This window comes from Lissotriton vulgaris, chromosome 2_1, assembly GCF_964263255.1.
Source record: "Lissotriton vulgaris chromosome 2_1, aLisVul1.2, whole genome shotgun sequence".
Classification (NCBI taxonomy): domain Eukaryota; kingdom Metazoa; phylum Chordata; class Amphibia; order Caudata; family Salamandridae; genus Lissotriton; species Lissotriton vulgaris.
This window is the reverse complement of record NC_141687.1, coordinates 15,808,587-15,817,009: the sequence shown is the minus strand read 5'-3', so window position 1 is coordinate 15,817,009 and position 8,423 is coordinate 15,808,587.

Here is an 8,423-nt window from a genome sequence, read left to right as displayed (position 1 = left end):
CCTCGCTGGGATCCGGGAGGCAAATGGCACCTCATCTGGACTTCCAAGGAAGTCCGGCTATCTGGTCACCACATAGGAAAGCATTGCGGGTGATCAGATGGCCGAAGGGATCTGAGCGACCAGATGGCCGAGGGGATATGAGCGACCAGATGGCCGAGGGGATATGAGCGACCAGATGGCCGAGGGGATATGAGCGACCAGATGGCCGAGGGGATATGAGCAACCAGATGGTCACTCTTTGCCCCAACAAAAGAGTGAGCGGGTGCCGGGGAATGGGGGACCGGAAGCCCAGGACCCCAGCTAGGCCGCAGCCATGGAGGCTGCGAGGGGTACCCGACCGGCCCTCCGACCTGGGGCCCGTGAACACCTTGACAAGCAAGGGAGGCCTGCACGGAACTGACGGACCCCTGTCCTGGGCCCTTGGTAGAGCAGCAGGACGGTGCCCAGGGCTGATGTACCCGACACGGGGCCCGGCGGGGCCCCTAGACCCAGACGGGTCTCCCACGCCCAGAGGCGAAGGGGATGCCTCCTCGGGCCCTTCGAGCCCCGTCCCGGGCACCCTTCCACACAGCAGGACAGAGGACGGAGCCCGGGGTGGGGAGGCCTCCCGGCCCAGGGCTCTCAGGGTCCCCAACCGGAGCTCCTGAACCCAGCCAAGCAATGGGAGGCTCCCCAGGCACAACGGAACCCCGTCCTGGGACTTTGGCAGTGCGGCAGGTTGGGGGACAGGGCCCATGGCTGGAGCACCCGACCCGGGCCCGGCAGGGCCCCTGGAACCAGCCAGGTCTCCCAGGCCCAGAGGTGCAGGGGAAGCCTCCCCGGGCCTGCTGGACACCATCCGGGGCACCCTGCCATACGGCAGGACCGAGGACGGAGTCCAGGGTGGGGGTGCACCCTCCCCGGGGTCCTCAGAGGCCCCGGATGGAGCTCCTGAACCCAGCCAAGCAAGAAAAAGCTCCCCGTGCACAACGGAACCCCGTCTCGGGCCTTTGGCAGTGCGGCAGGCTGGGGGACTGGGCCAAGGGCGGGAGCACCCGACCCGGGCCCGGTAGGGCCCCTGGACCCAGCCAGGGCTCCCAGGACCAGAGGCGCAGGGGAAGCCTCCCTGGGCCCTACGGATCCCGTCCCGGGCACCCTGCCATGCGGCAGGACCGAGGACGGAGCCCAGGGTGGGGAGGCCACCCTCCCCAGTGCCCCTGGACCTAGCCCATCAGGGGGAGTCTCCCTGGGCCCACCGGACTCCATCCAGGACAGCATGCCATGCGGCAGGCCCAGGGACGGACCCAGGGCTGGGGCGGCATCCTGGCCCGTCCAGCAGCCGGCTGAGGACCGGTAGGCCGAGAGGGGTCCCAGAGTACCTTGTCCCTAGTAATTCGGAGGAAGGCTACCCCTTTTTCTGGGAACCTGTGCGCACCTAGCACCTCAGGGGACCCTAGGCGCGACCGTGCCTGACCTCCTGGAGCCCTTGCTGGGTTTAGGGAGGCAAATGGCCCCTCATCAGGACTTCCAGGGAAGCCCGGCCATCTGGTCGCCCCATTGGAAAGCATTGTTTGCGACCAGATGACCGAGGGGGGCAGGTGCGACCAGATGGCCCAGACCGAAAGGACTCCCATCTGTCAGCCCCGAGCCTTCCCACCTGCCCCCTGACTGGGCCTCAGGCACGGGGAAGACCACCAGAGCACTCGGGCCTGGACGCCTGAGGGATGACTGCCCGGGAATCATGGAGCCCATTCTGGGCACTTTGCCACGCCATTGGCCTGGAGGAGGGAGCCCCGGATGCCTAGGGAGCTGTTGTGTTGTCCGGGCATAGCCCATCTGGTCCCCAGCAGAGAACCGCCAGCCCGTGAGGGTCGTCCTGGCATACCCTGCCCCTAGAAATCCGGAGGAAGGCTACCCCTCTTTCTGGGAACCTGCACGCACTGAGTGAGAGAGGAGACCCAAGGTGCAGAGGCACCCAACCCCCTGGAGCTCTCGCTGGGATCGGGGAGGCAAATGGCCCTTCCTCGGGACTTCCAGGGAAGCCCGGCCATTTGGTCGCCCCATTGGAAAGCAATGCGTGCGACCAGATGGCCGAGGGGAAAGGTGCGATCAGATGGTCGGGACCAAAATAACGCCAATCTGCCTGCTCCGAGCCTTCACAGGAGGGCTCCCGCCTACCCTTGCAGGGCTCCGGGCTGCAGGGCTCTGGGGCTGCAGGGCTCTGGGGCTGCAGGGCTCTGGGGCTGCAGGGCTCTGGGGCTCCTGGGCTCCTGGGGGCTCTGAAATCCCATACTGGGCCTCCGGCACAGGGAGTATCACCAGAGCTCTTGGGCCCGGACGCCTGGGGGAGGACTGCCCGGGACCCATGGAGTCCATCCAGGGCACTTTGCGATGCCGTGGGCCGGAACCCCCCGGATGGAGGAGAGGTGTTGTCCCAGCATTGCCCATCTGGTCACCGGCAGAGAACCGCCAACCCGGGAGGGATGTCCCGGCACACCCTGACCCTAAAAATCCAGAGGATGGCTACCCCTCTTTCTGGGAACCCGTGCGCACCGAGTGACGGAGGGGACCCAGGGCGCGGAGGTGCCCGACCTTCTGGAGCCCTCGCTGGGATCGAGGAGGTGAATGGCCCCTCATCAGGACTTCCAGGGAAGCCCGGCCATCTGGTCGCTCCATTGGAAAGCATTGCGTGCGACCAGATGGCCGAGGGAAAAGGTGCGACCAGATGGCCGGGACCGAAATAGCGCCAATCTGCCTGCTCTGAGCCTTCACTGGAGGGAGATTTTACAGACTAGGTCTTCCTTTCTAATCTTCCTTCTCTTCAACTCTTGTTTTTTTTCTCCTGAAATGCCGTTTTACGTCTTTCCTCAAGCTGAGAAATAGCAAACATGAGCTTCTTAAAAGTGACTTATACGAGCTACAGCCAGTAGATGGTGCAATCGACACGTTTCTTTCTCAACAACGTGGAGAAGTGTGGCTCACTGGTTAGAGGAGGCAGACCCTGATGCAGAGGTCAGACCCGGGACCAGAGTTCAATTTCCGACGCGGCAGGGTCATGAGCTCAAAAATGTCCACGGACTCGATAATTCTCGCCTCGGTGCCTACTCGAATCATGGGTTCACACTCTGCAACTCTGGGCAATAACTTGCTTAATCTCCACTACGGCCCATCGCGATGGGATGCCTGGTCTTCACCTTGGGGATGCCCAGTAGGGGTTATCTCGCAGGGAAAGCCAGGACGGGTTCCCAAAGCAAGCGCTAAGAGACCTGTCGGTGATTTGGCGCTATAAAAATCGAAATTAACATAACATAACAGTTGCATTGTATGCTGACATGATGCAGTTCATGATGGGAAAGATTAAAGTGTCAACATTATTTTCCACCCACAGACACAAATGTAAATGTAATAACTGTACTATTCCTTTCTGGAGTATAATCGATTGTCTAAATGAAGGATTCAATTAAGGCTCATCGTATACTGTGTGCCTCATGTTGCACGTCAGAGAGACAGACACACGCGCATGCGCAGGTAAGCAAGCACGTCCTTTTCACGTAGGCATATTTTCATAGGGGTGCTTCAGAATTATGATTGTCCTAAGGTTCTAGTGAGAGCTCTTTAGTTAAACTGCCTATCACTGCGAGCGGCAGCGTACTGAAGACCTTTCACTTGCAAACAATCTACCCTATTCTCACAGAAAGCGATTACTTCACGCGTGTAACCCAGTTTTCAAAGACTGTAGTACACAACTCCATACGAAGAATGCTTTTGGGCGCTATGTTGCCCTCAATTCAGCAAAAGGTGCTCTCAGAGGCATAGAGAGGCCCTGGATCACTCCCACTTAAGAGGGCCCTAGCCATAATACCAAGTATTGGCATAGCCAATAGATCTCGCTTTTGGGACCTTTATAAGTGTTTAAGTTATCCAGGACAATATCCTTGGTGCAACAACATCAAGTGTTGCATGGCTAAACACTTATAATTGTCCCCCGGGCGAGACCTATTGGCTATGCCAATGTTTGTTCTTCGTGGCGGCTGTCTTGGAACAGAGCGGGTTACATCCAAATTCGATTGTGTTTCTGGATGTCGAATTTTTGGGACTGTAATGTTCTATCAATGAGAATGTATACCTCAATTAATACGGTATTACACTCAATAAGCACACACTTAGTAACAGAAGGATAATATTCCATATGGAGAATTTATGAGAGCAAAGAGGAATTGTAGTAGTATGATAGATTACCAGAAAGAAGAGAGATTGATTGAGAAGGTCTTGGAATTGGGGTTTAATGACAAGACCATACTCTCTGCCAAAATAAGGCTAGAAAGTGAATTGTTCTGAACTATTAAGGCTGAGAAATCAACATAGGAGAGAGGAAACAGAGGTGGTGCGGATCATTACTATGTTTAGTTTGGAGAATAGTTTTGTGTTCAAATGTCTAGTGAAGCTCTGGTCTTCAACATTGATGCGGTATGTAAATATACCTTATTAAGAGACCAGGAGTACCTTTCACTGAATCTCCTACCCTAAAATCTATATTAAGTTCGAGTGACACTATTTGATATGTCAATAAAAAAGTGACCGGGCAGAAAACCGATTGGCTCCCCTCTGTTTCGAATGGTTGCTACAAGTGTGCAGAATGCAATGGCTGTAAATATGTTCTTAATGCAACTAAGAGGTTTTCTAACTCTAGAAGAGTGCAGCCTTATGAAATTTGAAATGCTGTATGTATTGGATTGTTTGTGCTTGCAGCCTACAATATGTGGGATGCATGATGAAAAAACTCAAGGAGAGATGGACTTGATTTGATTTGTAATTTATAAAGCGCAAACTCTTCTCCAGGGGGCCCCTTAGCGCTACAGAATCAATTGTAAATGCAGAGCTGATGGGAGTTGTGGCCAATGCTTCGATGACTCCTAGTCCTGGGAGAAGAGCCAGGTCGTCAGGGCCTTTCTGAAGGCAAGTAGAGACAGGCGCCTTTAAGTGTCAGTGGTAGGACGTTCCAGAGGACAGTTGTGGTCCTGAAAAAGCTCTTTCCTCCCCAGGTAGTCCTCTTAAAAGGGGGGATTGTCAGGTTCATGGTAGAGCCTGAGTGAAGTGTCCTCCCTGGGATATACCATTTGAGCTTCTCCTTGAAACGGACTGGCCATGTAATGATTTTGTGCCAGGCAGAGAGCCTTAAACCTGACACGTTGTCTGACTGGTAGCCAGTGGAGTTTCCGGATGGCTCCCCTGTCTGATTCATATTTGGGCATTTTGAAGAGAAAGCATGTGGCTGCATTCTCCAGCATCTGACGCCTTTTCATGGGACCTACAGCAAGATTGAGATAAAGGTGGTCACAGTAGTCGATCCTAGAAAGTACTCGTGCGATGACTACTGTTTTCAAAAGCTCGGGTGGCAGGTATTTTTCAATCTTTTTTACAAGTCTCAAGTAGTAGAATGAGGCGGATTCAGTTTTTTACTTGGTCTTTCAGCTTCATCTCTTTGTTTAGCAGGAACCCAAGAATTTTTACTTTGCTAGTTATTTTGGGAAGGAGGCCCAGCACTGGTGGCCACCACTCCGGCATCCAGAAGGGATGATTATTGCCAAAAATAATGACCGCTGTTTTAGTGGCATTTAATGTGAGACAGTTGTTGTTCATCCATTTGCTTAATTTGCTCGTGCATGTTCTAAAAACAGAACCTGAGTTATTGTCAGATTTTTCTAAGGAAACCACAATTTGAGTGTCATCTGCATAACAAGTTAAGGAGAAGCCTGATTTCTTGATATGTGTTGCCAACGGTGTAACATGAAGGTTGAACAGTGTTGGGCTTTGGGCTGAGCCCTGAGGGACTCCACAGGGAATGGAGAAAAGCATGGAAGTGAAACTGCCCAGCGCCACACTTTGTTGTCTATTGGCTAAAAAGGATTGATGGAGACCTAGTGCTGTATCCTCTACTCCGCAGCCGGTCAACCAAAATCTCATGGTTAACTGTGTCAAACAACATGAATAGATCAAGTAAAATTAAAGCTGCCATCCCTCCCTTGTCTAGCGTTTCACGGATGTCTTCGGTGGCTAACACCAGTGCGGATTCAGTACTGTGTTTTTTTCTGAACCCGTGTTGTGTGTCATCCAGCAGATAGTTTTCGTCTATATATTCTGCTAGTTCTTCATTCATTACCTTCTCCACTAGCTTTGCGGCAAAAGGGAGTCTAGAGATGGGGCCGTAGTTGGTTTTGTCCATGGCATTTAGATGTTCCTTTTTTAACACAGGTAGAACAGAAGCAGACTTCCATAGCGTAGGGAAGACTCCCCCCGCAAACATATTATTGAAGATTTGTCCTAGATGTTGTGCCACTTGTACTGGGATCATGTGCATTATTGTAGGTGACTTGGAATAGAGTTTTGTTGATAGTTTTCTCTTCGACCTCATAGTTTTTCCTTCATTTCTATTCTTGCCTGCGTCACTCCTGCCTAGATGTCCTAAGGGTTTCGTTGTACCAAACCTGGGAGACTTTCTTAGCCATAGGTTTTAGCCTGATCGGGGCTAGAATGTCTAGAGCCGAGTTTAGCCAGATCAAGAAGTTTTCAGCACACTGCTCCAGATATTCAACTGCTTGCCAGGGTATAGTTGTAAGAATGTCTTTCAGTTCGGTCTGCTGTACTTCATGCATGGCAATACTAAGAGTGAGGAAGCACGGCGACAAGGCCCACAGGTCTGGCGTCTGGATAGAGTCACCAACAGGGGGCACAGCAGAGCACAAGCTTCACCAGCAGCAAAGAGCAGGTGTGGTATAGTGCAAGCGTCTCCCCCACACACTCTCGCACACTCACATACACACACACACACGGCGACAAAGCCCACAGGTCTGGCGTCTTCTTACATTCTTGGGGTGCCGCTCACTATTCCCAAAGCTTCTTGTCTCCCACGGAGGTTTGCAGCTCCCCAGGAGGGGTCAAATTGCTCTTGTCTGCCAGAGAGGTCGTACTGCTGGTGGGAGATAATTCGCAATCGGCGGATTACCAGCACGCTCCCGGCAGGTGAAAAGACCTAGAACTACAAGGCGTCTTACCGGGGGACTGCGAGGCCCAGCATTCAACTCTGCCCACAGCTGGTGCCTCTCTCCCCGGCGGACACGCCTCCACGCCTGTTTGCCGGTATTTACTTTTCGCGACACCCGCTCCGCGGGTGCCGCTCACTATTCCCAAAGCTTCTCGTCTCCCACGGAGGTTTCAACTCTGCCCACAGCTGGTGCCTCTTCCCCCAGCGGACACGCCTCCATTCCTGTGAGTATTTAACTGACTTGGTTAATCCACGACGCGGGACGCGCGCAGGACAAAGCACGGGGCGAAGCCCGGGCCAAGGGCGGGCCCGTTTAAGCCCGTTCAAGACTGGACTGGGCCACCCCTTTTATATTTTCATCTGCAACTGTTTAGTGTGCTTACAAGGAGTGTTCCCACTAAGCCGCGCGGCCGCGCACTATTGTACCTCCGAGCGCGCAGTGCCATGTGTGGAGCGCGCACAGCCCGTGAGAGTATTCGCACTGCCGCTTTTGAGGCGTGCGGCGCTAAAAACGGGCATTTGCAGAACTTTCGTTTCCAACCGCAGCAGCGAGATCTGCCACGTGTGCTTTTGAATTGGACCTGGAACACACGCACTGTTTGCAGACTTGCTGTATTGTTTCATGAGTAAAGCAAGGCTGCAGGGTGGGGAGATTGAGTGCTGGTATTTAAGTATTTATGTTAATCGCAGCTTGTGAAGGGGGCTACAATTACAATAAGTACTTAAATAACAGCACTGGATCACTGAAATTATATCGACCTCAAAATTATCGAGTTGCCATAATATCGTTGATAAAATATCGATGGACAAAATATCGACTGGCTATCTTTAAACAGGCAGTATAAAAAAGCAATTCCCTTGAACAAAGTCATATACATAAACACTATAAATGAGCAAAAAATTTTAAAGGAACTATGACAATTAGATCTGGAGTAAAAAATTTGCAAAATTTATTGTATACAGTAAAGTTAAAAAAGCAGAAAATATAATAAACTGCTTAACACAGGTTAAAATAGGAATTATAAAATAACTACATAAACAATATTGACCCGCAATATTGCTAGGAACAGACAGAAAAACAGTAAGACATATGATTTGTACAATACAAGGCGTGTGTTCTGATGCTCTTTTGGGACAACGTAATGTACATATGTGGTATTATTGTATCAACAACGATGTTTGAGCCACAAATCACACTGTATTAAGGCGTCGACGCGTTTCGGTGGTCTTTTGGAATTCTATCCACCTTTATCTAGACAAAAAATCAATTTCTGTCGTGGTGTACATATGGTCCTCTTTGGTATGAGAGACCAATCTGTATGGTTAGAATGATCTTCCTCTGTGGTGGCGTGGTTGATTGGGCCGAGAGTGTCTTAGAGCAACGTTCGGGCTTTGTCTTTGT